Source organism: Dermacentor variabilis, chromosome 4 (genome assembly GCF_050947875.1).
Source record: "Dermacentor variabilis isolate Ectoservices chromosome 4, ASM5094787v1, whole genome shotgun sequence".
Classification (NCBI taxonomy): Eukaryota; Metazoa; Arthropoda; class Arachnida; order Ixodida; family Ixodidae; genus Dermacentor; species Dermacentor variabilis.
The window spans coordinates 35,309,877-35,332,754 of NC_134571.1; the positions used below are offsets into that span (position 1 = coordinate 35,309,877).

General features: G+C 47.7%; 1 protein-coding gene and 1 long non-coding RNA gene across 2 annotated transcripts in view; one reads left to right on the plus strand and one right to left on the minus strand.

Annotated features, from left to right (window-relative positions):
- Window positions 1-21,553, minus strand: part of LOC142578931 (uncharacterized) — a 209,463-nt gene extending 187,910 nt beyond the window's left edge. The window contains exon 1 of the long non-coding RNA XR_012827334.1: window positions 21,343-21,553. This is a non-coding gene — a long non-coding RNA (uncharacterized LOC142578931). The remainder of the gene's footprint in view (window positions 1-21,342) is intronic.
- LOC142578930 (cell adhesion molecule Dscam1-like) overlaps window positions 1-22,878 on the plus strand; it is a 348,188-nt gene that overhangs the window by 97,329 nt on the left and 227,981 nt on the right. The window lies entirely within an intron of this gene.

Genomic DNA, 22,878 nt, shown 5'->3' on the forward strand with positions numbered 1-22,878 from the left:
GGCATAAAGATGATGACGTGTGGCCAGCGTGCAGGCCTTGACTTCATAGTCGTTGTGCTCGCAAGAGTTGACGGCGCTGTGTTGGCGATCTTTCTCTTCGCCCTCTTACTCCGGACGGGTATGAAGCAGTCGTCGGATGAGTCGTCTTCCGACGTACAGTACAGCTCGGTGTCCTCGGTGTCGCTGGGGGAGCCAACTCACTTCCTTGCGGTTGACAGCCGTGATGACTTCTGGCCAGGCGGCCCTCTGGCATGCTCCGCGTCCATGACCGCTAGACGGGGAGGTGACGCACCCCGAAAGGCGAAGATTTCACCAAAAATTCAGAGAGCACAGGAACAAGTGTTCTGTCAAGAAGACACTTCGTCGTCTTCCTGAGGTTTCGACTGAACTGATGAGCTTGGCCATTTACAGTTCCTTAAGGAAGTTAAGCTTAAAAAAAGCTTAACTTCCTTAAGGAACTGTAAACGGCCTAGCTCATTATTTTTATAGCGATAGCTACTATATCGGCACTCCAGGCGCAGGGGGGGAGGGGGCACATCCTACTCTGGGTGGCTCGGGGTATATATACATACATGTGTGTGTGTGTGTGTGTGTGTGTGTGTGTGTGTGTGTGTGTGTGCGTGTGTGTGTGTGTGTGTGTGTGCGTGCGTGTGTGTGCGTGCGTGTGTGAGCGTGCGTGTGTGTGTGTGTGTGTGTGTGTGTGCGTGCGTGTGTGTGTGTGTGTGTGCGTGCGTGTGTGTGCGTGCGTGTGTGCGCGTGCGTGTGTGCGTGTGTGTGTGTGTGTGTGTGTGTGTGTGTGTGTGTGTGTGTGTGTGTGTGTGTGTGTGTGTGTGTGTGTGTGTGTGTGTGTGTGTGTGTGTGTGTGTGTGTGTGTGTGTGTGTGTGTGTGTGTGTGTGTGTATCAGCGGTCTCAAAGAGGTGCGACGTAATGCAGCTTACGCGTTTCTTCGCATTTGCTGCTAAATCGACGCAGATTTTTTACTGCGAACTTCCGCGAATTTCTTTGTGGATTGTAAGAGTTCTGGAAAACGCAGCTATGTTCACCGAAGTGAGAACAGAGCGTCCTCTTTCGTTAGCATGTCAACTTATGCGTTTCAGCCATCTTATTGTGGTGCTGTCTGTTCTTTGAAAATCATGCTTTTAGATTTTCGCCGAAATGCAGGTAGGTGAAACGTTCGAAAGCATTCTTCCGTACGAAGTAACTAATAGGCAGGGAAAGAACTGTTCCGGCCCTCTTCATGTTGGCAAAACGCGCTGAAATTTCCTGTGCTGTGTATCAGGAGCAGACCGAGATGGACTTTTAGACGGAAACGACGGGAGCGCCTCTTGGGGTAGTAGTGGGAATGATGGCGCTTCTCTCGGCCACTGCGGCCGCATTTCGATGGGGGCGAAATTGCGAATACACTCCTGCACTTAGATTTAGGTGCACGTTAAATAGCCGCGATTGGTCGAACCTATTCCGCAGTCCCGGAATAAGGCGCGCCTCATAATTAGATCGTGGTTTTGGCACGTAAAAGCGCATAATATAACTTTAATTTTTTTATAGCGCCTCTAGACGCCGAGTTAGCTTGGCCGCTTCGGCCGGCGGTTACTTGGCCTGAACACTTCTTATTCGTGCCACAGGGATGAAGAAATAACGATTCCTGAGATTAATCGTTGCTCTGGTGAGGTATAATAGTACGGGAGAAAACACTACCAAGCCCCTTTACCCCTCCATTCTTAAAGCCAAAACAATTAATTGGGTATCCCCACACCAGAAAAACACATTTCGGAGTTTTACATGCAAAAATCCCTATCTCAATGCCAGGCACGCCCTAGTGGAGGACTGCGGATTAATTTTGACCACCTGGAGATACTTAACGTGCACCTAAATCTAAGTGCACGAGCATTCTTGCATTTCGCCTCCATGGAAAATACGGCAACCGCGGTCGGGAACAAACCCGTATCTCTTGGAGCTTATCAGCGCAACGGCATAGCCACTGTTAAAGATTAGATGATGAAGACAATGACGTAGAGAAAGGCGTGGGCGTAAGCGGTGCGCTCGCTGTCTCGCGATTCGTGACTGACTTCCAGCGGCCAGTGTGGGCGCGTCTCGGCTGTTCTCAGGGTAATAAGGCCTGCGACAGGGCGGAGGACCACGATCTTCCGACCCCGACGTGGGTGCGGCCCGCGACCGCTACGGGGACTCCCTGAAAAAGGAGGTACCCTAACGCCGGTTCCTCAGGACCATTAATAAAGTTCTTTGTCTGTCTGTCTGACCCTCCCTTTTTTGCGCCTTTCTACCACGAAAGGTAGAAAGGCAGAAGGTAGCTGGGCCAGCCAGGGTCGTATCTCCCAATGGCAGCGACTTCACAGAAACCCTAGAACGCAAGAAAGTCATAGACGAAAAGCGCGCACAACAGAATAGTGTAGCAGCACTCCGAAATGAACCAACTGCGCTCAAACAGCAGCTTGTTCATAATAAGCAAACGCCGAAGGACCGCACAATAACATGACCCATATACAAACAGCAGAGATTACAATATGCTCAAAATCCTATACACGCAAGAGGCACAGTTAAAGTTATACGTGGACAATTCACCCAAACGCTCGTAGTCAGCAAGCGCAAACGACGCGGACGAAGCCCTGACGAACGCTGTCCCGAGCTACCAAACACAATCGAGAACGAGCGCAGAAGAGAATGCTAATCCCCAAGCACGCAACACCGACAGTCTCGAGCTCTGGCAACGGAATTGTCTGTCCTTCCAAAACGAAGCAGCAGTCTTACAGAAATACATCGAACATCCTCCAGTCCTACCCGAGGTCGTGTGCTTGCGAGAAGTGGGGAAATATCCAAGGAACGTACTGGGCGACAAATTACCCCTACACCCGCACACATGGCGACCCTCGTGCGAAACTACTTGGCGGTACAAGTGGAGCAAGTTTCTTGAGTTACATGATCGCATAAACTCATTACCGTCTCGCCATATAAAAGGGAGCCAGCGGTGGCGTAGAGGTAGAACACTCGCCTCGCGTGCAAGAGGTCCGTGGTTCGAATCCCGGTGCCGGCAATTTTCCACAGGATTTAAAAAAAAAAATCCGCGTGTTGATAAAATTGCACAAACAGGCCTGGAGTGTCGCCTGATCCCGGTGACCAGAACCGGTAACGCACTCCCTCACCAGAGCAGGATTGGCCACCCTGGTGCAGTACTTGGCCACAACCTCCTATGAACACAACAATCAAACCCCGGCCCTCAGTCCCCAGCAGCTGCGAAGCAACTGACCACGGCGGCGGTCAGACCTGCGACGCAGCAGAGGGTGCTAAGAATCACTGGCTCCGGACAGGCCGCCATTGGAATATGAACCTGGCAACGTTTAACGCTAGAACGTTATCTAGCGAGGCGAGTCTAGCAGTGCTATTGGAGGAATTAGAGGGCAGTAAATGGGATATAATAGGGCTCAGTGAAGTTAGGAGGCCAAAAGAAGCATATACAGTGCTAAAAAGCGGGCACGTCCTGTGCTACTGGGGCTTAGCGGAGAGAACTAGGAGTCGGATTCCTGGTTAATAAGAATATAGCTCGTAACATACAGGAATTCTATAGCATTAACGAGAGGGTGGCAGGTCTTGTTGTGAAACTTAATAAGAGGTACAAAATGAAGATTGTACAGGTCTACGCCCCTACATGCAGTCATGATGACCAGGAAGTCGAAAGCTTTTATGAAGACGTGGAATCGGCGATGGGCAGAGTGAAAACTAAATACACTATACTAATGGGCGACTTTAATGCCAAGGTAGGCAAGAAGCAGACTGGAGACAAGGCAGTGGGTGAATATGGCATAGGCACTAGGAATAGCAGGGGAGAGTTATTAGTAGAGTTTGCGGAACAGAATAATATGAGGATAATGAATACCTTCTTCCGCAAGCGGGATAGCTGAAAGTGGACGTGGAGGAGCCCGAACGGCGAGACTAGAAATGAAATAGACTTCATACTCTGCGCTAACCCTGGCATCATACAAGATGTGGACGTGCTCGGCAAGGGGCGCTGCAGTGACCACAGGATGGTAAGAACTCGAATTAGCCTAGACCTGAGGAGGGAACGGAAGAAACTGGTACATAAGAAGCCGATCAATGAGTTAGCGGTAAGAGGGAAAATAGAGGAATTCCAGATCAAGCTACAGAACAGGTATTCAGCTTTAACTCAGGAAGAGGACCTTAGTGTTGAAGCAATAAACGACAAACTTGTAGGCATCATTAAGGAGTGTGCAATGGAAGTCGGTGGTAACTCCGTTAGGCAGGATACCAGCAAACTATCGCAGGAGATGAAAGATCTGATCAAGAAACGAAATGTATGAAATATATGAAAGCATCTAACCCTACAGCTAGAATAGAACTTGCAGAACTTACGAAGTTAATCAACAAGCGTAAGACAGCTGACATAAGGAAGTATAATATGGATAGAATTGAACATGCTCTCAGGAACGGAGGAAGCCTAAAAACAGTGAAGAAGAAACTAGGAATTGGCAAGAATCAGATGTATGCGTTAAGAGACAAAGCCGGCAATATCATTACTAATATGGATGAGATAGTTCAAGTGGCTGAGGAGTTCTATAGAGATTTATACAGTACCAGTGGCATCCACGACGATAATGGAAGAGAAAATAGTCTAGAGGAATTCGAAATCCCACAGGTAACGCCGGAAGAAGTAAAGAAAGTCTTAGGAGATATGCAAAGGGGGAAGGCAGCTGGGGAGGATCAGGTAACAGCAGATTTGTTGAAGGATGGTGGACAGATTGTTCTAGAGAAACTGGCCACCCTGTATACGCAATGCCTCATGACCTCGAGCGTACCGGAATCTTGGAAGAACGCTAACATAATCCTAATCCATAAGAAAGGGGACGCCAAAGACTTGAAAAATTATAGACCGATCAGCTTACTGTCCGTTGCCTACAAAGTATTTACTAAGGTAATCGCAAATAGAATCACGAACACCTTAGACTTCTGTCAACCAAAGGACCAGGCAGGATTCCGTAAAGGCTACTCAACAATAGACCATATTCACACTATCAATCAAGTGATAGAGAAATGTGCAGAATATAACCAACCCTTATATATAGCTTTCATTGATTACGAAAAAGCGTTTGATTCAGTCGAAACCTCAGCAGTCATGGAGGCATTACGGAATCAGGGTGTAGATGAGCCATATGTAAAAATACTGGAAGATATCTATGGCGGCTTCACAGCCACCGTAGTCCTCCATAAAGCAAGCAACAAAATCCCAATAAAGAAAGGCGTCAGGCAGGGAGATACGATATCTCCAATGCTATTCACAGCGTGTTTACAGGAGGTATTCAGAGACCTGGATTGGGAAGAATTGGGGATAAAAGGTAATGGAGAATACCTTAGTAACTTGCGATTCGCTGATGGTATTGCCTTGCTTAGTAACTCAGGGGACCAATTGCAATGCATGCTCACTGACCTGGAGAGGCAAAGCAGAAGAGTGGGTCTAAAAATTAATCTGCAGAAAACTAAAGTAATGCTTAACAGTCTCGGGAGAGAACAGCAATTTACAATAGGCAGCGAAGCACTGGAAGTCGTAAGGGAATACATCTACTTAGGGCAGGTAGTGACGGCGGATCCGGATCATGAGACGGAAATAATCAGAAGAATAAGAATGGGCTGGGGTGCGTTTGGCAGGCATTCCCAAATCATGAACAGCAGGTTGCCATTATCCCTCAAGAGAAAAGTATATAATAGCTGTGTCTTACCAGTACTCACCTACGGTGCAGAAACCTGGAGGCTTACTAAAAGGGTTCTACTCAAATTGAGGACGACACAACGAGCTATGGAAAGAAGAATGATAGGTGTAACGTTAAGGGATAAGAAAAGAGCAGATTGGGTGAGGGAACAAACGCGAGTTAATGACATCTTAGTTGAAATCAAGAAAAAGAAATGGGCATGGGCAGGACATGTAATGAGGAGGGAAGATAACCGATGGTCATTAAGGGTTACGGACTGGATCCCAAGGGAAGGGAAGCGTAGCAGGGGGCGACAGAAAGTTAGGTGGGCGGATGAGATTAAGAAGTTTGCAGGGACGGCATGGCCACAATTAGTACATGACCGGGGCTGTTGGAGAAGTATGGGATAGGCCTTTGCCCTGCAGTGGGCGTAACCAGGCTGATGATGATGATGATGATGATGATGATGATGATGATGATGATGATGATGATGATGATGATGATGATGATGATGATGATGATATAAAAGGGGCAAAGTCAGAACTATCATTGCAGATGTATACAAGTCTACATGTGAATCTAATGCCGACTTCTCAGTCTTAATGGAAGAGGTCGTAGCAGCAGCAAGCAACAAAGACAGTGTTCTCGTACTAGGCGATTTTAATGCTCCTCATCCGGACTGGTGGTACATACGGGAAACAGCAAAAGGGCGAAACCTCCTGGAGTTCATAAAGAAGAACCTGCTCATCGTAATAGCTACCGCAGGATCACCAACACGGCAAGAAATTAGCACGGCATGAGACAGGACGCAGGATCTTGCATTTGCGAACAGACGTAGAGGTCTCAACTGGACTAACTTGGGGGAACACGTAAGATGTGGCCACTACATTGATCAGCATTGCGCTTACGAGAGCTAAGTTTCGGTGGCCGTTAGGAAAGGCTTGCCTCGCAGAGTGGAAAAAGTTTTGACATAGACACGCACAGGGCCAGCCGGTAACCAATACCCTCGAAGGATCACCGACACAGCCAAAGAAAACACCAAGAACATAACGACCTCCTAAGAGAAACCAGTGATGGGCACCCACCTCCTCCACCTATGTGAGGCACGCAGAGGGCTCACCAAAAGGTGGACGATGCAAGGCCACAACCGTAAGCTTCGGAAGCGCGCAGAACAACTACCGGCGGAAGCTACTAACAACTAACGCCCAACTCCTTATCAGCACTAACTGGTGGCTGTTCTGCAACTCCCTGCGGAACACACTGAGTACGAAGAAAACGTGGGTAATCTTGCGAAGTATGCTCGACCCAGGGTGCACGCGTGCAGAGACCAACATAGCAATAAAATGTATCGAGAACGAATTCGTGGATACGACAGACAAGCTCATCGACACCCTAATATTTGAGACCGCGAGACAACACCCACTCACCCCACAGTTTACCGAGGAATCGAAAACACCAAACTCGACGCTCCCCATCACCAGGCTGGAAATCAACGAAGCAGCGCTCTGCTTTGGGAAAAATATGCCGCCGGGGCCACACCAAATTACCAACGGAATGATCCGCAACCGCAGCGATGACGCCCTGACAGCCCTCACAGAAGTCAACACTCGGGTGGGGCGGCAGGGAGGCGCACGAACAGGTGCTTGTAAAACGGCCAAAATAATTATCATTCTAAAACCGGGCAAGAACAGGGCCATCACCAACATTCGGCCGACTGCGCCACATTATAAAGGTTAGAAACCACCGGATATGGACACAGGAAATTCGCGTGAGTTCAAAACTTCTTTTACGAACAGCTCTGCCATCCTAGGAATGGGATCCACGAAATCGGACCCATTCAACCTCCCGACTATAGACGCACGCCGCAAGGCTCAATCCTGTCACCTCTGTTCTTTAATATAAAAGTGCGAGGACTGGGGGTACAGCTTCAGGTCATCGAGAGCCTTGGCTGTGCTATATACGCCGACGACATAACGCTGTGGGCGAGTAAAGGATTGTACTGGCAGAAGCAAGACATTCTCCAAACAGATACGAACATCGTAGAAACGTACATGGAAGAAGCGGGCATGTAGTGCTCCCTTTAGATGTCATCGTACATCAGAATCAGATCGAAACACGCAGGTCCGAAGACCGACGCACGAATCGAGATTGCGCCCTACGGCATGCCATTAGAGGAAACTACACAACTACCAGTTCTGGACATGTAGTTCAGTACAACGGTAGCGCGCAGACGGCGCTCAGACGCTTAGCGCGTTCCAGAGTGTGTTGCGTCTCGTAGACTGCATTGCACGTAGCAGGGAGGGGATGCGGGAAACAAACACGCTTCGGATCGTAAAAGCTTTCGTGATCTGTAGCCGAACGTACGCCCTCCCATACCAACGGAGGGGGAAGTGCGAGACGGACCAAGCAAGCTTTCTCTGTAAAGAGCGGAAAAATTTGCACTCGCCCTCTGAGTTCAAGCGAGCCCCGACCGTCTCACTAACATAGGAATACACAAGAGCTTCGAGGAACACGAATCAGCTGTCCGAATGGCGCAACTGTAGCGACTCACCACCCCGGCACAGGGCAGGTTCGTCCTGGAACGATCAGGTTACCCAATGATCCCCGAGTACCTCAGCGGTCCAACAGATATACTAAACAAAAGTAACAGAGACAAGATTCACATCGCTACCGCCCCAGACAACGTTCAACGGGGCACCCACGCGGGGAGTTGACGAGCGCGCGTTCGAGCACTCGGGCGACATTACCAGCACGATCCCAACACCTACTATACACGGACAGGAACTGCATCCCGGGAAGAAATTACTGCACGATTGCAGTCATGAGACACGACCGGCAGATTCTGGCGGCCACAGTCAAGACGCGATCGGTAACCACAGAAGCGATGGTAGCCATTGCAACGGCCATAACCAATGCAGACCTAAAAGAAATACCCGCTCACGTGCGGGTATTTCAACCGCCTAGCGGCTCCCTAGCGGCATGCTGGGCCTATCTCAGGGGGTCCTGCCCACTGCGGCAGCAAGACTGCTAAGGAAACCGCTCCAACGGCACCGCGGAATCACCTGTTCTCCAGCGCACGAGGGTTTGGAGGGTAACGAAGCGACAGACTCCGCTTCTTGAGAAGCAAACAACCGAGTGACGGACTCGACCCTCGGATCCCCTCCGACCAACTAATCACCGGTCACCCCGTGGGAGATCCTTGCCAGCCAGAGTAGCGAGCGACGAAGACTCGCCCCCCGCCGCCCTTAACTCGCACACAGTCAGAGAAGGGACTTGCGCAGAATTCAAACTAACACTTATCCAAACCTCCTCCGACAGAGAAAAATCACATCGGCGGCGCCAGAACATACTGGCCCCTGGTGCAGGGATCGACCGACATTGAGACATATCACGCGGGAATGCGGGAGGCGCCATCCTAAAACGGACTCAACACTCACACTAACCTAAAGCTTCTCACTGCCGTGGGAGACACGACTCGTGGACTGCGATCTTGGGGGGGGGGGGCGGCAAACATCTCTTCTAGGTCATACCCTCGTCTTCAATAAAGTTTACCACACACACTACGGTGAAGACTTCCTTGTTTCACAACCACTTAAGGTACCGCGGTGGGTGACCCACATATAGAGGTACACAAAGACATTGAGCATATGTAAGTAAGAAAACTAATAAAAGGAAAACACGATATACACAGGCGTCCCATATCCTAACGCGCAGTGTACTAGAAATTGATGGCACTGTGCATTAAAAGCGCTAGTGATAGTATACACACAATCGAACGTCAGAAAGAGGGTGCTCATTATGGAACGCCTGACAGCTTGCTTAGCATGCTACTTCAGATGGGTATACCGGCCGTGGTTGCTACGTGGTTATGGTGTTGGAGTGCTAAGCACGAGGTCGCGGGATCGAATCCCGACCACGGCTGCCGCATTTCGATGGGGGCGGAATGCAGCAAAAAAAAAAAAAAAACACCCGTGTACTTAGATTCAGGTGCGCGTTAAAAAAAAACCGAGGTGGTTCAAGTTTCCATAGTCCCCAAACGGCGTGCCTCATAATGAGATCGTGGTTTTGGCACGTAAAACCCTATAATTTAACTCCAGATGGATATGGTGTAAAAGAAGATGATATACGCAGTCCGCGTCACAGATACTAAACATACTCAAAACACTCCACAACACGCAACTAAATAACTTGATTGAGACCAGTGTCTGAAGAGAAGGTGCTTTGCTGCGCCAGAGGCACAGGGAGCGCTATCCGTGGGTCCAGCCCGTGTCGTATAAAGAATGTCATATTCTTCATGCAAGCCTGTAGCAAACACACACAGTAACCAGAGTGCACAATGAACGCTCCTTTCAGGGCATCACTCACGCACCTTGTTGTGACCCGTCCTAAGCAGAAAAAGAAGAGAAGAAAACAATTGTATCGCGAAAAGTTCTCGCGCTACAATCAGCACGCCGTACAGTGCAACGTGCTCCAGTCCACTCTCCGCTCAGGTCAGATAAATATGTAAGGGACAAGGCAAGCAGTTACGACGAAGGGGAAAACGGTGGACCAGAGCAGAAGCCCACATCGCGGAAGCAGAACAACACCGTGACGAAGGGCCAGGAAGAAAGCTTTCCGTTTCTCTTTTTTTTTTTAACCCTCGTAACGCGGCCCCTTCTTAGGAGGCTGCTTATAATTCCAGCTCCGCAACACGGCCCGTTATTTACACAAGCGGGCTCCTCGTGGACGTCGATTGCCGCTCGCCAGCGTTTGTGTTTGCCCCGCGCTTTGCTGTACTGCCACACCATATATGTACACACACGGTGCCGCGTGGCAAGCCTCCTTCTCCTCCTCCTCCTCCGCACGAGGGGTCTTAACTCCGGCCCTCTGGAAGGAGGTGGAAGGGTTCGGGGGAAGTTCGGAAGGAGGCGGTTGAAGCCATCGATGTGTTGCCGTCTCCTTTCTTCCACCCTCTTGTTACGCCTGCCTATTTTTCGAGGCTGAACGTTGCACCTTCCATTCCCGTTTTGCCAGCGCACCCCTCTACGCGTTTGCTTCCTTTTTTTTTTTTTCTACCCAATACTTCCTCGCCGTTTTCCTATTTCACCCCGTTCGTGTTCCACGGGTTCCGAGTGGCAACCGAAGCCCGCTGCGCGGCGTTGTCAGCTCGCGCCCCTATACACTCCGTCCACAACAAAACGGTGCAGCAACGTAGAAGCTCGAGTTGCTAATGTACACTGAATCTTCAAGACAAATTGGCGAAGTATCTCGCGCGCATGGCGCTCTGAAATGGTTCTGGACTGGCTGTTGGTGCTCTGGTCAATCGCAGTGTAGCCAACAACATGTGGTAGCCTATAAGCCAGTTGTGTGTACAGTTGCTAGGCGTGAGAGCCGTCGTTCCATTTTACAGCTGATTAAAACACACCTTCTGCACAAGGCTGAGTGTAGAAATGCTTTGTCCACATCGTTGTTTTTTATTCGTAATGTAGTCTGGACTCGTGTCAGACTGTCATTATAGAGAAGCGTTTAGCTCGTTACGCACCAGTCTTACTATTCGCAGTGCTGCTCTGACTGTTTCTTTCTAATGCAGCTGGCGCATGGATATATTCTGACACACTCTCTTATCAAGATCTTGCTACGCGCATGAATGTATTACATTTATTGATCACGAGACAAGAACTGGTCTGTGCCGAAACTGCACACCGGCATCTACTAGACGTTATGATGACAATGACTGATAGATGTCTTGATGTCAGAATAGAACTAATAACCACTTGTGGCCTCGACCTTACTGCACCGTTTTAGTGAGACGTGGCATAGAGGCATACTACTCGCCTGCTTCTTGCCGCGTCGACCTCTCTCCTTCCTCTTCCTTCTCAGCTGCTGACGCTACGGCGAAGTGCTGCCGCTCCTTTGATTGATTAGAATCGCTCTCGTCGGAACACGAGAATGCTCTCAGTTTGCTCCCATTTCCCCGCGCGCGGTTCTCGGAGGCCCCACGAACGTCGGACACGGAGATCCTTCTCTTTGGCATTTCCTTGTTCTTTTTTCCCTTGCTTTCCCAGACTTGCTTTACGAGGCGCAGTATAACTTACGGGCTAACGAGAAGCGGCGGCGCAGCTCCTTTCGTTTTGCTTTCCGTGTTATTTGAATCGTGCGCCATATTGGTGCATGTATTGGAACAAAGTGCTCGGTGCCTTGCTTGTTGTATGTTCCATACACAAAGCGAGCAAGAAGCATCGCGCAATATATATATATATATCTATATATATATATATATATATATATATGTATGCGGACGTGTAGGCTCCGCATTTAAGGTGCGATATGGTGTCTGCAACTCATATTCGCGTATTTTTTTTATGGTTTCTGTATTTTTTGAATAGGGCATCACATTACTGCACGTGTTGGAAAAATGCATGTGTCCCGACTTACTCGCCGTATGTTTGTTCCTTATGCGGCCGGCAAGAAAAATAACCAGATCTCACGTCACCCTTTTCCCCATTTCTAAAGAACAAAAACAATACAAAAGAAGAGGAAAAGAATAAAACTCTTGCTAGCTTCGGCTGGGCATCTAAGGTCTTATCTCTCATGTGGAATGCATATTAGCCAATTTGTTACTCTGCAACGAGCAGTACCTAGCTTATTTTGTTTGACTGCAAACCGGCGCCAGTATCTCGTGTGATTTCTGAGCCGTGGATTTTCTTTTTTTTCCGAAGCAAAAAAAAGAAAAAGAAAGAAGAAAAGAAACAGGAGTCGGATAAATGTTGGCGAGACACATGAACATCTTTCTGGCCGTACTAAAGAAAGGTTATGTGTAATGTAGCGGCTATTTTTGCTACGTCTCAGTATCATGGCTATAATTTTGTTTTATTTGTTAACGACACTCTGTGCAAGTGTTTACGCTGTCTAGCTTACAGTAATGCTAAACGATTCCTCAAGAACAGGCAAACAAAGTTATTGCACTTTTTTTTTCAACTGGTGGTAACGACACTACAAAACATTTGCCCGCGCCACTGTGGTTGAGACCACAGCCTACGGTAGGATACAGCAGAAGACGTAAGCTCTGCGGATCTACAAATATACATTCATGCCCCTTGCACACATAGAGCGACGGAAGGCCAAAAAACAACGGAAACGTTAAGTAGATGATAGCCACAAATCTTACATGTACCCTTTCTTTAGCCGCGTTTATGCTTGAAAGCAATCGGAACTATCAGTGTTTTGATTAATTTCAACAATATGCAAAGTGACCTTATCTCGGATGTATGAGAGAAAAATAGGTTTTGTTCAATTTCTTTATTTTCTTTGTTGCCTGGAATTTCGTTTCTTTGTCTCCAACCACGCGGAATTTGCAGACATGCTAAACACATGACATGCAAAAAAAAAAAAAAGGGTGGGAAGGGGAGGGTGTTGGATTGAGAGGGACAAATATATGACATTTTATTAAACACATGGAACTATAGAATCCAAGTATAACGCCCTATTCTCTGCGTTTAAAGATATATATATATATATATATATATATATATATATATATATATATATATATATATATATATATATATATATATATATATATATATATATATATATATACGCAGGAAAGAGACGACGAACTTTTTGGGAGACTTCTTTTTCTTACTTAACGTTTTCGGCTGGTGGACCAGCCTTCGTCAGAGTGGTCTGGCTGGTCTGGCTGGTCCACCAGCCGAAAACGTTAAGTAAGAAAAAGAAGTCTCCCAAAAAGTTCGTCGTCTCTTTCCTGCGTATTTTACGTCGGGTCCTGCGTGCTGAACTTTGAAAAAAACCTATATATATATATATATATATATATATATATATATAAGTAGCTTTCAAAATATGCACTCACGTTAAGTCTCAAGCAGAAGTCTTCTGCACTCATGAGTACGTATATATAGCGAAATACTCAAGGTGCTTCTGTTTGTGACCGCCTGTGACTGAATCAGTCGTGCACGCTTGTGTGCATAGCAGTGGAGACCTTGACCTTCTTTCTTCCTTCTCCTCTTTTAATCCCATTTCCCGCTTGCCCAGTGCAGGGTAGCCTACCAGGCTCAGCCTGGTAAGCCTCCCTACCTTTCCTTCACGGCTTATCTCTCTCTCTCCTAACCCGTTTCTTCATTGCACGTTTTTAGAAACAAATAATTATGCATGGAAATCACTATCTCCTCTTGAGGCATTTCTCTTAGTTTGCTGTTTCATGTTATACGAAGGATGAATAGAGTAAAGTAAGCGACATCTATTTGCCTGCGACGACATGAGTGCCACGAAAGGGACAACAGAAAACTCATCTTCACTCAAGAGTACGCGTGTAGCCAGCCACACCCCGCACGACGAACATCTCGTCCCTTTCACCAGCTACACGAGATCTTGAATGACGCTTCATTAGAGTAACACAACTTGTCGCCGTTGGCACCGCCCTATGCGAAAATAGATTACGGCTGCACTTCAAGCTAGGAAATTCCGTTACACACAGGCAAAAGAGGGGGAAAAAAGGAGGTGGGTGGTGGACGAAAAGAGCATTCACGTGTGCTGGAAGTGCTGGCCAGAGTTCACACACGTCGCATTCAAGCGCAACTACCGGCCGCGAACGAGCTCGCTTGCGTTCTCCCTCGCTACCGGTACAGGACCCGATCAAGAATGCAGGAAGCCTGCAAGCAGCGGGCGACACCGGTGCGGCCGTTTCGGCGCAACTGGGTGTGCCGTTTACTGCGGCCCATTTCGCTAATTTCCCCGCCAAGACGTTTTCGCCTCAACGGCTTCCGCGCCAGGAGCGTTCGCGGTGCGCGCACCCGCGCACGTACTACACGCACGCACGCGCACACATACGTACGCACGCACGCACGCACGCACACCGCATCCACGCAGAAAGGCACGCGCACACCGAACGAGGGGAGCACGTGTAGGGAGGCATTCAGCGAGGCGTGCCGGCTCGCTCGCTCGCTCTTTTTCCTTCCAAGGAAACGTGTGCAGCCGCGGTCTGACGGCGCGCGGCCAGAACTGTGGCCTTCTAAGAGCTCACGATGCCGGGTCTCGGCGTTACAGCTTGATGTCGCCACCATATACAATGCGCTAGAGCACGAGACGACGAGTGCTGCGCGTTCGGATCGCGTGCTTATTTTGTTGTTTTTCGTGAACCAGAGCGTCCCGCTGCGTGTGTTTGTGTTGGCCATCGATCAGGATCTTCCTCGCTGGAGAGGCAGCGAAGCGGGATGGAACGGGGGTGCGGAAGGCGAGGGAAGGGGAAGTGTAGCTTCTTCTCTCCATCGTTTTGTATGTGTATACGAACGGGGACGACTAGTAGCGGGGGTCACATCGCTCGTCCCATTAATTAATGCGGCAAGCGTGCGACTTAATGAGACGTAGACTTTCGGGCCTCGGTGTAGGTGTTGTAATTAGAATGGCCGCTCGCTAACAAGCAACGACGACCAGACGCGATGCAGTGCGGTCGCAGCTTCCGACCCCGGGCGCGCGTGCAACAAACTCTGTGTCGTCCGCGACTGGGCGCCCGCTTCGAAGGATTACACGCGCTCGACTCGGGTTAAATGAACACGTCGCTTTGTTGAAACGCCTTGCGTGCTCGACACGGAGGGCAGTTGTGGTGTTTGGGCAGTGCGTGAGAGATTTAGTTGAACAAGCGTCGCGCTGAACTCGTCACGCATTGTTTCTGTCTATATGTTCGGGAGATATGGTGCAACGCTATGCAGTGAGCTGTTTCATGGAGAGAGCACGATTACCCTGAGCGTGGGCGTTATAAAACGGTGTACTCAGGAATTTAGTGTAGCTAGTGGGTAGCACATGCAGCATCCTTCCGTGCGCGCCTCATTAACTCCAATGCACATTCCAAGCGCATTCCGATTCGAGCACTTTTGAAAGCTAATATTCTGCTGCGAGAAGCGTTGTGATGAAATATATCAGGTAGGTTAATTGTGGTTATTGCAAATACTTTAATGGCTGCAAAAATTCAAGTGCACTGGCATTTTTCTTTCGTGTTTTTCTTTCTGGTTCCCTCGATACGAAGCAGTGGCAGCTGCGAATCACACCTGCGATTTTGAGCTCTGCGAAGAAACGCAGTGATAAAATAACCGTACCGGTGCGCTAACTTGCTTCACTATATAGATCAAAGTAAACTGTGATAAACGAAACTGATGCATTACCAGCTCTTCAGAAGAAACAGACATCACAGAGTGAAAGAGAACAAGACAATGGGGGTACGCTGGCCTTCAACGGTCCGTCTAGTCCTGTTCTTCTTAGCTCTTCGATCTTTTTTTTTTCGATGGTAAAGAAAGTTTTGCTAACACGCAATGCCGCATTGATCTGACATTAATTGAGTATTTCGAAGTGATAATCTTGTCGCTTGCGACTAACTTTTCGAATCCCGAAGCTTTAGCTTGCCTCACATAAGGTTGCTATCTCGACGTGATGCTCTCGGACTTCAAAGTGACTGAGACGTGTCTGTCTTGTATTTTTATCTCCATGGGTAGTAAAAGTTTGAGGAAATGTACGCAGTGCAAACATGTTCACTGCTGCGTATAAAGCATGAGCGGCTCACTACGTTGCATGCGGCTATGCCTGGTTCGTTCGAGATAGCGCAGCCACAAGTATGCGCGGTCAACCAGATGTGGGTGTCGCTCGCGCAACCCGGCGACACTTGGTCAGCGCCAAGGAGGTGCACGAAGCAATGGACGGTGACAAGCCATCTTGCAGCACTAAATCGACTGCCTAAGCTTCTTTTTACGTGTCATCCGCCACCATGGGTCCGCGGGAATCGAACCCATGACCCAGTGTTCAGCTGCAGCATGGCCATAGCGCGTCCACGGCGCGCGGCTGTGTACAAGGTTACGGCAGCTGCGAAGGTGCACGTCTCATTCGCGTAATATCCCAGACATTCGCACTGATACGTTGTTCACAGTTTCAAAAAAACGCTTCTGTCTGTAAGAGCTAACTCGCCCCTTCTTCACGCCGCCCGCTTGCTGTACAACGATGACGATGACCACTGCGATGACGTCATTCGCATGGCGTCACGAGCGCCGCAATGTTGTTTCGCTCAGCTTGAACAACACTTCTGGATAAAAACGGGTCGAGACAAAGCCCAACATTGCACTGTGCTCTCTACACAAGATTATGGGAGCCGCTACAATACGCCACAACATCACGAAACATTATTAGCGAGATATGAATTGTGCAATTAAAGGGGATATTAGGTACCCTCCTGGGATATTAATGAGTCCTAAAATATAATTATCGGTCGAGGAGATCATAATCAAAGAGAGACATGCCCATGGTAGCAGCACAGCAAATGGCATTATTCCAACTTTACTCGGTATTCACGTGCATTCACGGGCTTGCATTCACGTGTATACAGACGGCTGATGTCATAAAAACTTCTCGGCTTCAGTATTGGTCATTTGACATTTGGCGCTAGAAATAACATTTAAATTATCCCGAGACACATCTTCCACCGTGGCAGAACAGTTTGCAATCCGGTGTTCCTTGTGTTTCATAGCATCAGTAATAGATGCGCAAAAAATAGGCTATATTTAGCGATTCGCATGCCACTCTCGCGTTACTGCAAAGCAATAAGAAAAATTCTTTGAACACTTTGCTATTGTATGAGACGCTCACAGAACACAAGAAAGCATGCGGAATGAATTACGTAATTGTGGTGCAATAGATACCCTGACATTGCAATATTCGTGGTAACACCGCAGCGGACGCATCTGCATATCGGGCGCACAATAACGCAAAGACAATCTTTCTCTTTTGCGCAGTGAAATCCGTTTGCGTGTGAGAGAGATATCCGGTCGTTTCGGCGAAACTACCTGGTTGGATCAGCAGTCCAATAACTCGGAGTTATACTATATGAGCCCGTGTACAAGCCTATCAATTGCGTCGTATCTGACAGAAAACAGAAAATTTTAAACATTAGTGCACCGCCTGCTGCTTGGTACTGCATTTGCGCGACACTTCTTGCACAGGATAAAACGCGCCTCTATTTCGCAGTGTTCTTGTGGCCATCCAGACGAAGATGTGCATCATCTCCTCCTCGAGTCCAGAAAATATGATTCATCACGAAGGATATTGCAAGCAGATTAGTTGCTTTTAGATAGAAGACCATTTACTCTAAGAAAGACACTTAGTCCGTGGCCAACAGCGGACTTACAGGAAAGAGCACTTCTTGCTTTGAAAAAAGCATTTCGAAGACACATACATTTTGGGGACATATTAAACTTCAGTTTATGCTAATAAACTAAACGAATGATAGAAATGTGTTCAAAATTGATTTATGTGGCTATCGTGTTTTTTATGCTATGTGTAATTACTTGTGTTCTGTATTTTGCAGTGTACTTGTGTGTTCTAGCTATTCAATGTATTTGACGTATACTTAACTCATGCACAACAAAACTTTGCGATTCATGTACTGTTGGACTGTGTAATGTTTATACATCTGATGTTCTACTGAGTGCCATATTTGTGACATTATTCACTCTTCTTGCGCATATTAGTATCCTTTGCTATGTGACAAGGTGTAGTAAAAATATGCGTTACCGTCCACTAGACGCTGAGGGGCTGAGGTTGTATTGTTTCGAGCAATACTGTGTATCTCCGAGTTCCTTGATATGCCGGATTGCGATTGATTGCATCCTAAAGGAGGGCACAAAGCATTGCGGGAAGCCCATCTTAAACTTAGTTATCGAATGTAGCCAAGATATGCTTGCAATGTGCTCTATATCGCTACAGAGAGAGAGAGATGAAGAGAGAAAGGCTAAGAAAAGACAAGGAAGTTAACTAGATTACCTCTGGTTGGCCATTCTGTACCGACAACCACTCTGCTGAAGAGCCTATCATGCTTGGCGGGATTTCTGAAGGGCCGCGTTTCGTCAGCAATTGCGGAAGAATTTTCTTTTTTTTTTTTTACTGTAATACTGGCAGGCCAAAATTAACTTAGGAAACTGCGTCGGGCCGGTGATTCAGTTGTTTTTAAGCAAAAAGAAAGCGTGACGTTATTGACTGCACAATAAATGTCTAAACAAGGCAGAAGTACGTATTAATGTAAATTCTTGAAGTGTTCAGTAGCGGTCAGACGATGAATGTCGCTGGAGCCAGCGCTTCAACAACGGAGCCTAACTTCGTCAGTGCAGCAACGGCGCTGCGCACCTGGTTGCTGTCTTGAAGAGAATTCCTTGCGTCGAAACGTTGGCTGCAGCGACAATTCTTGGTGGACGATTGTTGGTACGCACTATAGATGTATGGGGTGGTCATTTTTACGTTTTCCAGAATTTTAAATATCGCCTGTGGCAGGCAGCATAATTGTCCTCGAGCTGGATTATTGGAAGAAGCGGACGCCATTAGCGCGAGAAATCGAAACACGTATTCAACTAATTAACACATATTCGCTAGATAACTTCCTAAATAATTACTCTACAGCACACATTGCAAACAAATTCCAGTCACATTTGCAGTCCAGTCACATTTGCGCTGCAGTGCATAAACTAGCGCTGTGTTAAAAGAAAATAAGTGGAACAGCAGTGCATTTTTAAGGCGAGTTGGATGGCTCATATCTCAAAACTGGTGCCATTCTGGACATTCACACCAAGTATACTCACCGGCTACAATTCGTAAATTGCAATATGTGCCCTATAGTAAATAATTAGGAAGTAAATTAGTGATATTTTAATTGGTTGAATATGTGTTTTGATTTTCACGTGCAAGTGATGCCCACCCCTCTGAATAATCTAGCTCAAGGACAAGAATTATGTTATCTGCAACAGGCGATTCTTAACAATCCCAGAAAACTTAAACATGACCATTCCATATATTTAATTGCTCTTTTTGCGGGAAGCTCAAATGGGCCCTTAAGACAAATGAACGATAACACAGTAGAACGAACAATCAAACACGCACATGTTGCACCTTTATATACCAGTGCCGGCTGGCCGAATTACCTGTGCCCATAGAACGTGACGATGAGCGCTGACGAATCGAGGAAGTCCGACTCAGCGCGACAGGATATGGAGCCAATATGTTCGCGCCCATACTGGACGACAGCGCCTAATTGTTCACGTGTACAGTCGTGTGAACGGTGGCGCGTTCGAGCGATCGCGTTCGTCCATCCCTGTGTCCCGCTCCGAAGTATTTAGCAGGACGGGCCCGCGAAGCTTACCAGCGAGTGCGCGAAACGTCCGCGCACCCTGCTGACCAGAATCAAAGAGGAAGAGGCTACTCCCTTTCGCGCCCGAGTAACCCCGCCCTTAGATGGCGCTAGCAGCGCAACACTCGCGCCATCTCTCGTACTATTCTGCAATTTCACCGACCGCCAGCGGCGCTCAGCTACGCATGGAAGATGCGAGAGCCATGCGGGAAATACTATATAAGGGGGCGCAAGAGAGTCCAGCGGGCCCACAATTATGAACACTCACATTGAAAATGCGCAAAGCATCATGAATCCTACCACACAGGTTGTCTTGCAGTAGAATACCCCGTGCCTTGAAATGTCATTGCGTAGCTTTTTACAAATTTATCGACAGCCCCTCATAATTACTGCTTTAAGGAGGTATGACTGAGCGGGAAAGGAAAAACCAAAGTCATTGTCTGTGGTATCGTTGCTCGTCTTTGCAGATGCCTGCCCGGAGCTTTGCACGAGCCACTGTTTTCCGCTAAATTTTAACGAGTATTGTTACGTTGGCTTTAATTTTGCTTATTGTTTCTTTTCCTTTTAACACTGACCCACATGTGTTGCGCTTTACGAAAAACAGAATTGACAGATAGCGTTCTTGCCCACACCTGAAATGCTCCCGCCACAAGCAGGGTCGTGCGCGGACGACCGTTTAGCCAACCTCGCGTAGGGTCGACGCCTGTGTTGTAAAACGCGCGTGTACTTCAGGTTCACGGCAGCCAGAGGGAAAGCGGACGGTAGATGCGTATAGGGGCGTGGGGACTGTTGGCTTCGAAGCACCGCGGCCCCTCTTTTACAGCTGTTGTCTGGCATAAACAGCGAAAGACCGCACGCCCGTCAGGGATAGTGTACCGCCATGAAGTTTGAGTGCAACTTTTGGGGCTCGTAAAGTGTCCAGCCCTTTCTTTTTTTTCGCCCTTAAACAGGCTGGTCCAGCGGGCCGTCAAGCAAGAAAACTCCTTACGGTTAAATGGCGTGCCCTACAGTTTCTCAAAACACCGACGGACTTTGAGGGGTCACGTGAGACCGAGCAAAGCATAAGGAGAGAGAAGGAGCTGGATGATATAAAGCATAGGCATACTCTATGGCCTAGAACAACAACAACAAAAAATTTCCTTACCCAAGCATGCTTTTCTCTTTCGTTCCCGCCATATTTTGGTGATGTACGGCCCACTGGCGCTCTATAAGACTCGGTGACTGCGAACACAAATTAGGAAATACACCTCACCCCCCGCCCCCCTCCACCCTTCCCATAAGCTGAGGACACCCGACATCAAAAGTAACAACGACCGGCCGTAAGTCCTGCTTCTTTCACGGCAGCTGGCTGGAAGTGCCTGTGCCTGTGTAGGAAGCAGGAGAGGCCAGCAGAACGTAAACGCTCGCAAGAAAACCAGGCGGCATAAAACAATAAATAACAAAAAAAAAAACAAAAAAATCTTTGGAGGACTTACGAGTGGCACCTCACAGTTTCTTCCGTGCTCTTTCGAGAGGATCCGCTTTGTTTCTGCCGACAGGCCCACGTCCAGGAAGACTTTGGAACCATTTGGAATTCGAATTCGCGGATTGCTGCGCCGTATAACTTCCCCGTATATCGGCCTCTGTTCTTTCGCGTCCCTCCTTCTTTTGCTCGGTTCAAGCTGCTTTGTAATAGCGCGTCTGATTTCGAAAGCTTTCTTCTCGGTTTCTGCTCTTTGTCCATCGTCATGCGCATTCGCGAACTCTTGTGTCGCGTTCCTTTTGTTTGGAGGCATTTCCCTTTAGGCGTTGGCGATGCGGCTCTCAATCTACCCCTCCCTCCCTCTCTCTTGATCGAAGCATGCGAATACATCAAGCTTATCTACTCCACTCAGATTGCCCAGTGGGAGTGTCTTTTTCTTTCTTTTTTCCTTATCCACGTGTCCGGCATACTTTAAAATTCAAACGAAGGCCTTTATTGTTTTTTTTTTTTGTTTCCTAATGTGACTTGTTCGCATATTGGCGGACGAGGCCCCTGCTGTCCTAACGGCGAATGAAATACTGCATCTCGTTCCTTCGACGGCCTGGGGTCGCGGAACGCCTCCATAAATTCGAACGCTCGCTTCGACGGGCGCACTCTCGCTTGGGCCGTTACAACAACGCCCCAAATGCTCAAGCTTAAAGCTTTTGTTTCAGTGCTCTGCTCAACAACGCGGAAGAGAAGGTTTGTTTGTTTTCTAAAAGAAATAATATTTTGCCCGCTGTTCGGCAAGCTGACGTTGCCGAGACGGAATGAGATAAGACAGGAAGAAGAAAAAATGTGGCATTGGTGCCAAAATTTTACTAATATTAATGATGTATCTATATACTAGCAATCTATATGCTCTTTGTTTCTAAATATTGCCACTTTCTCGGTACCTGCTGCATGGATTCTTAACAGATTCAGGATATTAGATATCATGATTTAGAGCTATGCTACGGTCTATTTTCCTCGCTCATGCATTCCTGCGATGACCTGTGTTATTTGACGTGTCCTTGAAGAATGCTAAAATTGCTTTAGTTCAGTCGTCCGTGCGCTGCCTTGTTTCTGCTTTTGTACATTTCTGGTGACACTCGCACTTCTTTATCATTGTTTATTTATCACAATGCAGCGGCGCTGAGAGAAGTTTGCCCATTGTATTTGCTCTCTCATGTCTACGCCCTAGCCGTTTTCATAGTAAAGAAATGTGCTTGATCGCAGGTCAAGAACATAAGGGAAGACGAAAAGATAAAACCAAATAACTTGCTATTTTTCTGATCGCTTTATAAATATGCGAATTTAAGATAGAAAATTCTAAGACAACTCTGTACGAGAGAAAAAAAAGAAAAGAATACCCTAACGCGATTGTGTTCGCAACAATGGTTATTCGCGAAGGCAGCGCAAAAGTACAATCCATTAGTTTTGCACGAGTAACGCAACAACTCTTCATTCCCGCTTTCTAATTGTGAGGCAGTTTCGCAGCAGTATGCTCGAGCTTATTCATTTCTTCTGC